The sequence below is a fragment of the Desmodus rotundus genome, chromosome 1 (assembly GCF_022682495.2).
Source record: "Desmodus rotundus isolate HL8 chromosome 1, HLdesRot8A.1, whole genome shotgun sequence".
In the NCBI taxonomy this organism is placed as follows: domain Eukaryota; kingdom Metazoa; phylum Chordata; class Mammalia; order Chiroptera; family Phyllostomidae; genus Desmodus; species Desmodus rotundus.
In genome coordinates, this window is record NC_071387.1 from 172,984,640 (window position 1) to 172,992,548 (window position 7,909).

The following is a 7,909-nucleotide window of genomic DNA, read 5'->3' on the forward strand; positions in this document are numbered from 1 at the left end:
GAGATGTGGGTGGGAGGGGGTATTCAGGGCAGAGGGGAATAAAGGGGGGAAATGGGATAACTGTAATAGCATAATCAATAAAATATATTTAAAAAAGAAAGAAAGAAGAAAAAAAAGAAAACATCTGTTTCCTAATAAATTTCATTCAATGTCTTCTAATCAGGAACATCTTCACCAATTGTTTATTTTCAACAATATATTACTCCAACAGCTATTCCATATAATGTAAGATGATAAGATAATGTAATATAATATAATATAGATAATTAATTAAAATTAACAGTCCTTGTCATAACTATTTTAGGTTTTATTCTGGCATTTAAACTCAAACTTGGAACACAAAATCTAAAATTTGATCATCTTCAAACATATTCAAATTATAAAAAGTTCTTGGATATTTTCCAACTATTAGACATGGCTTCTCACCATTCGTTAATTTATCAGTAAACCAAAAACCAGCATCATTACTACTAGACCTAATTTGACTAGAAACTGTGCTACCAAAATCCATTCCTCACTTCCAAATTAAAATGTTTTACACTAATTTCTGATAAAAAGGCCTAGTTTAATGATATTCTTTCTTTTTCCTCATTGAATTAATTATAAGTTAAATTCTATTTAATTTCCACTAGTAATACTCAGAAGATCAGAACATCAATAAACAAGAATTGACTAGGAACTACTACCAATTAAGCCTCATGATGATATAATGCAGCAATCCCTATAGCCTCTTTGCTAAATAGATAAATAAGCCAAAAACCAAAACAAACAAAAAACCCCCACATCTTCAGTATCATAAATCACCTGAATCCCCCAACCATTAAACTTAAATACAATTTCTACCTTGTCATCCTTCAAGACATACAAAATTACCATAACCTCCATTAAAGCCCCAAAAGAAATGTTTCTAAGACAGTTATATTAGAAACTCAAACTGTAGGATATTGCTCAGTAGCCATAGCAATTGTGTAACCAAAACTCATCAACATTCTCCCCAAATACAATTTTTAAAACTATTAAATCTAAAGACAATCCACCAAAATCCATCACAATACCACAACCACTTTCACCACATACAATGAACCCTAACTCCATCATAAACGGGGGAGAGTTTTGAAAAAAAAAAACAACTCTAAAACCAATCACAAAAAATGGCACTTAAAATAAATACAATATGCATCACCATTTTTCTCCCATGGGATTTAACCATGACCAATGACATGAAGAATCATCAGTGGATTTCAATTAAGAATATTAATGACCAACATCTGAAAATCTCACCCATTAATCAAAATCATCGACAATTCATTTACTGATTTACCAGCCCCATCAATTACTTCATCATGATGAATTTTGGCTCCCTCCTAGGAATTTGCTTAATGTTACAAATTCTTACAAGATTATTTCTAGCCACAAACTGTACATCAGACACAATAATTGCCTTTTCCTTCATAACCACATTGCCGAAGAAGTAAACCATGGTGGAATTGCGTAATATTTACACGCCAGTGGAGCATCTATATTTGTCATCTGTTTATTAACTCACGTAGGATGAGGCCTATGCTGTGGATCCAGTGCCTTCCTAGAAACACGAAACATTGCAATGATCCTATTGTTCATAATGTTAACCACAGCATTCATGCGCTACTTCTACCATGAGGTCAAATATCCTTCTGGCGCACATCAATCTTTGCACATCTTTTGCAGCCACTCCTTATATCAGTCAAGCTGAATAGGTAAGAGGAGGAATCTCAACTGAGAAAGCAACAGTCACCTGATACTTCACCTTCTATTTCACCCTCCCATTCATTATTTCAGCCCTTGTAACTGCTCATCTATTATTTCTTCATGAGCCAGGACCTAACAATCCATCCGAAATTTCATCTGACATAGATAAAATTCCATTCCACTCATACTACAGGATTCAAGATATTCTAATGAACTTTTATTTTTAATTCAGGTATTGTCAATTTCTTCTGGAAGAACCAACAGTTATACTCCAGCCAATCCCCTCAACATTTCTCCAAACATGAAGCCCGAATGGCATTTCCTATTCCACTTAACGCAATTCTGCCACCCGTTCCCAGTAAGTTAGGCAGCATACTAGCTCTACTCGTCTCCATTCTAATTGTAGCTATCATCCCAATACTTCGTGCATCAAAACAACAAAGTATAACATTTCAATCCCTTAGCCAATGATTGTTTTGATTGCTGATAGCAGACCTACTAACATCAACATGAGTCGGAGTACAACCAGTCCAACATCCATTTATCATCATTGGTCAGCCAGCATCGATCCTATATTTCCTTCTCATTCTTGTACTTATACCACTCACAAGTGATATGGAGAACAATCTTCTAAAATGAAGAGTCTTTGTAGTATATTTGTTACCTTGGCCTTGAAACCAGAAAAAAAAAAGTACTTCTTCTCAAGAATGTCCTAAGTGTCTGTTAACAGATAAATGTATAAAGAAAATGTGGTATATACATAAAATGGAAATTTATTCAGCCCTGGAAAGGAAGGAAATTCTGATGTATAATACCGAATGGATACAACTTGAGGACATTATGCTAAGTGAAACAAAGCTAGTCACAAAAAGACAAATATTGATGATTCTACTGCTATGAGGTACTTAGAGGAGTCAAGCTCAGAGAAACAGAACGCAGAAAGGTGGTTGCTAGCGCTGGAGGAAAGAAAGGGTGTAGCATTAGCACTCAATGAGCGCAGAGTTCCAGCTGGACAAGATGAGTAAGTTCTGGAGATAGATGGTGGTGATGGTTGTAAGACGACGTGAAGGTACTCAATGCTACTGAACTGTGTGCTTAAAAATGGTTAAGTGGTACATTTTATGTTATGTGCATCACACCATAATTAAAGAAAGAAAGCCCACAAGGTGTTGCCATCTCCTAACCACTGTGCAGGTTTGAGGAAAAAATTCCGAGCCCACAGGAAAGGGATATACCACCTACATAAGTGGGTCATGATATAGAATTGTGAAGGAATGTTTTATCATTCCCAGCTGCTCTTCCCTTCCCCGTGCTTGCCCTTTGCCACATGACTTGAAGTGGCCCCTGCAATGGCAAAGAGCCTGTATATCTATCCCATTGACTTTGGGCTTGGCCATATGACTTATTTGGTTAGCCAATGGAATGTCAGCAAATGTGGTGTACTCTGTATCCTGGTCATTGGTGACTGGCTCTTTCTTTTCTCCCCTTCTGCCATGAGATTGGCTTGTCCAAAACTGGCACTGCTTGGATGTTCATTTCAGTGCATTGGAAGCACACATCCACACTAAAAACAAGAGGAAAATGTTGACCTGTGAGCTCATATTCCATGGAGCAATGAAGAACTGATCTTCTTTCCCTACCTTCTGTTCTCTCCATAACTCTCTCCCTCACTTCCCCAGCAGGAGGAATACTTCTTGAAAATGTTGCTGTAGATAAAATGTTTTTCTTACCCTGCCACGTGCCTGGCTTACCGATCTGGTGACTATTCTGAGATTCTGTTGTGAAAACTGTCTTCCTCCAAATTTGTCTAGAGAAATGAAGAGATCCCATCCTTTTGAGCTCATGGGAAAACCCTGGAGCTCTTGCCAGAGCAACAGAAGAGAAAGGCTATTGCTTCAGACAGACAGGGGTGTCCAAACCTGGAGTGGAGAGGATGTTTTCACCATAGTCCCATGCCTCAACTTTCCTCTAGCTGATAGAAATATACCCTCCATTGCAATTGCTTTTCTTCCCTGTTCCAATATTCAGAATTATTCTACCCCTAGTTGAGATGTATAAGTTGCTAAATCTGGGGCAGGTCTTTTCTTTCCCATTGTAACTCTACAGGAATTCTCTCCTGTTCCCTCAGAGTCTGCCCAAAATAGGTACAGTTATGAGAGCTGCCACTGCCCACAGAGTGCAGGCTGCCGTCCATGGGTCTGCGGAGCAGGCAGATGGAATGTGAGAGGGGTTTTGTTAAGAAGGCCTGTGGCAGAAGCCTGCACGCACCCACTTGCCAGACAGAAAATAGCCCAAGATGATGTTCTCAACTTATTCTTGATGGCTAGTTTCTAGTTGCTGTCCTAAACACAGAGTTAGAAACAGTCTGTGCTTGGAGGGTTTGCAGTCAAAGCTGCTAGTGGTATGCCCTGTGCACGGGGCTGCTCAATAAATATTATTTGATGAGCTGGCAGTCTGTCAGGAGGGCAGGACAAACAAGCTCTCCAAGTAGTTTACGCACTCAGTCCAGGATGACAGACATGGGATTCTGCCAGAAGTCAAAGTCTGGGTCTGGCCTCACTGGGAAATAGTAACAAAATGATAAATAATCATCTCTGTTTATGGGCAGGGAGCTTTTTACACCACAGGACTAAGGGACTTTTGAACACAGCTCCAGACCCTGCCCAGTGGTCTCAAAAAGCTTTGAAGATCAGGCTCATGCCCATTTTTGAGGAGGAGAAGTTGAGCTGTGGACACATGAGTCAGCTTTTCCAACGTCATATGGTACAAAGAGCCCTAGAGTTAGGTTTCCTGCCTCCCAGCCAAAGGAGGCATTTTTTAGACCTCTTGCCTCCTTCACATGACTCTTCTGTTACAATGTCACTCGCCAAACATCCAAAAAATTCTACAGCCCAGCACGGCTTTGGCTTTGAATTCAAGTTGGCAAAGAATTGGCGACATGAAATGGAGACCTGCCCACAAAGGGGAAGGAGAACAGTGGAGCAAGAGAGAGTGTGGCCTAGGTCAGTGTCCTCTGCTGGAGGGAAGCAGACAGACATCAGACACATTTGCTGTCCCTGATGTGTGGTCCCCTGGAGCAAAAAACAGGAGACACTCGCCCCCCAGTGCTCAGATGGCCATCTGAGACACTGCATAACAAAACTGGCAAGTAACAGACTCCACGCTGGGCTGGCTTGGCTCGGACCTATCTCTGAACATGAGCACATGGCTCACAGTCCCCCGGGAGTGCCCACAGGAGCCATGGCCTCCATTCAGCTAGCCAGGGACAGTTTGAACTGCCTAGAACCAAGTTAAAACAACAAGAAAACGAAACGGCTACCCACAGGCATAGTTTCCAAGTGGATTATCAGCAAAGGGAAGAATCAATACACTGAATTATCCTGAAAGAATGAAATGAAAAACAAATAGTTTAACCAAAGAGGTAAGATGCTTAGTTTTTTTTAAAAATTCACCAGACATCACCGAAGAGGATAAAACACAAAACAGGAGCTGCCAGTCGGTAGAGACTTGGCGGGCCAGCTGTCCAAGACGACAGGATTGTTGTTGATGGGTACGGGCCTCCGGGGAGAAGGGCTTCAGACGGTGTTGCCATGGCCTGATCACAGTTGTTTACATCTGTTCCTTGGAACACTAAAACAGCATTTTATTCCAGGTCCTGTGCTTCAGAAACCAGGCTGCCGCCCGCTTGGAAGCACAGACATAATCTTCCAAGGCCCAGGTCAACCAGAGGGCACAAGGTAACACCGTGGCAGAAAAAGCACTTGGCGACGGCTCGGAAGAGCCGTAGTCCACCTCTATCTCTCTCATCTGTCTGACATCGCTGGCTTCAGTTACTTCGAGGTCAAGTGGAGCTAATACTTACCTACCCCATGTGTTGATGTGAGATCAGCTGACACCCTGTGTGTACATTGCAAGGTCTCCAGTTGTTGGTGTCCCGGGACTACTCTGTCATTGCCTTGGTTTGTGGTAGGTCTCAAGATGATCCTGTCCTGCTTGACCTGCCGTGCCCCCCTCGATTCTTAGAGTGTGTGTATGCTGTATCATTGGACGTATCTGTGGGTGGTTGCTCCCATTGGGAGATGGTCAACTGGTGACTGCAGCGACCCCCAGCATATGTCCCTTTTCCTGAATATATTTGCTGGTGTCCAACGTTGGTTCTATTTCAAGTAAAGACACTAAAGATTCTGGCAAGGCTTAGTGTCTTGCAAACCTGCCCCTAAGAATAAATCCTACAGAAGGACATTTGCCAAACCCCGAGAATTGGCACTATTATCTCCATATTAGAGGAGACGACTGTGAAGCCAGGACTGAAAACTGAAATGCAGCACTTAATGAGATGCAAGGTTTGAGATGATCACTCTGGATGCATGAAAACAAACTTGGAAATCATGAGTTGAAGTCAAATAGTGAAGGACTAAAATTGATACATTTTGGGGTGTCTGTTCAGCCCCTCTTCTCTGAGAAGGGCCTCCCCATCCATCAGGTGAGAGCCTCACAGCCACATTTGTGCCCTGTGGCCTTGCTTCCTTCACTGTAGCTGAGCAGATGGAAGCTTGGTGTGGAGGGCAGGATGGGATGTGGCAGTGGCAATGTGGAGCTGGGATTCAAGGGTGCATCCAGACTCTGAGCACAGCGAGGCCTGAGGGACGTGTAAGCCTGTGCACTGCGGGGCAGACGTTTCTGCCATGTGCATAGAGGTGCAGAGAAAGCTGACCTAATGAGAGAGAGGACAAAGCAGACACACAGAGACGTTCACAGATGAGAACCCATACGGCCTCAAGGAGGGAGTGGGGGCTTTAGTTTCTGACAGGGTCTCAGGCTGTGTTCCTTGGGAAACTCAGTTCCTTCTCTGCTGTTTCATGAGATGATATGAATTCTCATATCACATCTTCACTTTTTTCACTTACACGAGAATGAGTTCATTTCTATTATTTGCAATGTTAATAATCTTAAGAAACTCAAGGACCTTACAGGTCAAAGGAAGATGTATGAACTTTATTTCATAAGCAGTGGGGACAGTATACAGCCAGTGAGTCAATGAGCAGCCCCCAAACCATGACTTAAAGGAAATATTGAAATATATCTGACACAACATCTTGCACATATGTGAAAGCCACTCGATAAAGTCAAGAGAGGACTTAATCACGTGAATGACATTATGCTTCAGCAAAGGAGAGGAAGACAATGAGAAAAAACTGTCGATAGGTCTTACCAATCTTCATGACAATTGAATGATCTGTTCTTCAGGAAATGATGGCTGGGGGCCTCAATTTCTTCCAAGTAGTCAGTTTTCAGAATAAGCCCATATATTCTGGCATCTAGTCTTTAGATGGTACAAGAAAGGCAATATTTATGGATCCTTCTTTTAAGATGTTAGTTACAGATAGATGGATGTGCACTTCAGAATACTTCCAAGTAAAGATGCTTCCTGAATACATTTCATATAAATCCCCATATAAATATTAGACAAATACTAGGAGGGAAAGCCTAGACACTTCCTTTTCAGTGAGGCAGTACTTCTCCACTCCCTGTGTGCCATATTGGAGACTGCACTAGGGACCAGAGAGGAATGGACACAGGCAACTGGGAGAATGAGCACATAAATCATCATGTGAGGGGACTTGACATTAAAGAATGGGGTCTTGGACCAGGGACTATTTGGCATGAAGATGAATTCTTAGTTTTTATACCTGTCTTTAAATATTTTAAAGAGTTTCAAGTTGGAAAGGATTAGACTTGTCACGAAAAGAGGAAACTACAAGGGCATCTTTCTTGTCTAAAACAAGCAATATTATACTAATATTTTGTAGTTGGTGTGTTTTTGTACCTCCTCTTCCGGGAACAGCTACTGTGCTTGGCCTCACAGTGAGCCAGTCATGGCATCCAAAGCACTGTTTGGTATGTGAATCAGCAATTTCCCTTTCCATTGGTGTCTTAGTCTATTGGGGCTTCTGTAACAACATACCACAGCCCTGGGTGGTTTGTAAACAATAGAAAATTATTTCTCACAGTTCTGGAGGGTGGGAAGTCCAAGATCAGGGTGTCAGCATGTTCATTTCTGGGCAGGACCCTCTTTCTGATTCATAGCTGGTGCCGTCACACTTTGTCTCACATGAGCAAAGGGGTGAGGGAGCTCTGTGGGGCCGGCCTCTCTTATAAGAGCCCCAACGCCATTCACGAA